The sequence below is a fragment of the Echinops telfairi genome, unplaced genomic scaffold (genome assembly GCF_000313985.2).
Source record: "Echinops telfairi isolate 266 unplaced genomic scaffold, ASM31398v2 ScPeMD7_21;HRSCAF=78, whole genome shotgun sequence".
Taxonomy (NCBI): Eukaryota; Metazoa; Chordata; class Mammalia; order Afrosoricida; family Tenrecidae; genus Echinops; species Echinops telfairi.
Genome location: NW_022103918.1, coordinates 8,193,822 through 8,195,043, shown reverse-complemented (window position 1 = coordinate 8,195,043; position 1,222 = coordinate 8,193,822).

Here is a 1,222-nt window from a genome sequence, read left to right as displayed (position 1 = left end):
TATGGAAAACAACAACAAAAAAATGATATACCACCAGAATAGTTCAAGAGAAGAAGACAGGTGTTGAGGAGGGGTGGAACAACTCTATCTGTCATATACCACTAATGGGAGAGTAAATCACCATAACTACTCAGACAATTGATTGCCAGGGTCTTCTAACACTAAGCATGCACAAACTCTCTGACTCAACAATTCTACTTTTAGGTGTTACTGAAAAGGCTCTAAGAATATTTATAGTATCGTTCTTAGAGTTCCAATCTCTAAGAACTCTATAGCTCAAAGATTCATTGTAAAATGAGGATGTAAATTGTGATACATTCATATGATGAAATCCTTTAAAATGATGAAAAGTCATAATACATAGCTAGTCACAACACCTTGATACATCTCATAAACAAAAGTCTGAGAGAAAGGGTATAGACTATATGATATATTGTTACAAGTGACTTTATTCTTGGAGGTCAGAGTGACCAAAAGTCACTGTGAAGCAGCTTTTGGAATTCAGGTAGTGGTTGTTTTTTTTTTGTTGCTTTGTTTTGTTTTGTTTTTAATTTTTAGCTGGGTACTTACTACTTAAGATATTTGCTTTGAAAAATTCTTTGAGATATAGTTTATAATTTATGTACTTTTACTTACACAAAACCATTACTGTAAAGGCAATTCTGACACATAGCAACTCTGTAAGGAATGAATAGAACTGCCCCTTTGAGTTTCCAAGGTTGTACATCTTTAACAGGAGTAGCAAGTCTCATTAATCTTCCTTGGAGTAGATGGTGGTTTTGAACAGCTGAACTAGTTAGCATTCCTAGGTGTCAACCACTATGCCATCAAAACTCCTCGCTACCCTTTGGGACAGAGTAAAACTGCCCCATGGGGTTTCCAACCCTGTAAATCTTTACAAAGGCAGATTGTAACTTGCTTCCCCTACAGAGTGGCTGGTGGATTCAAAACAGTGGTATGCTTAACCACTGTGCCACCAGAGCTCCTTTTTAATATGCATATTGTGCTTTAAAAAGAAACTTAAGCAAGGGAGGGGGAAAGCTGTAAATCTTTACACAAGCAGAAAGTCTTATCTTTCTCCCACGAAGTGAGTGACTGGGGCTTTCATACTGCTGATCTTGCAGTTAACAGTTCAACTCATAACCCACTACACTGCCAGGTCTCCTTTAAAGGGATCAGAGAAAAGAAAATCAATGCCATCGAGTCAATGCTGACTTATAGC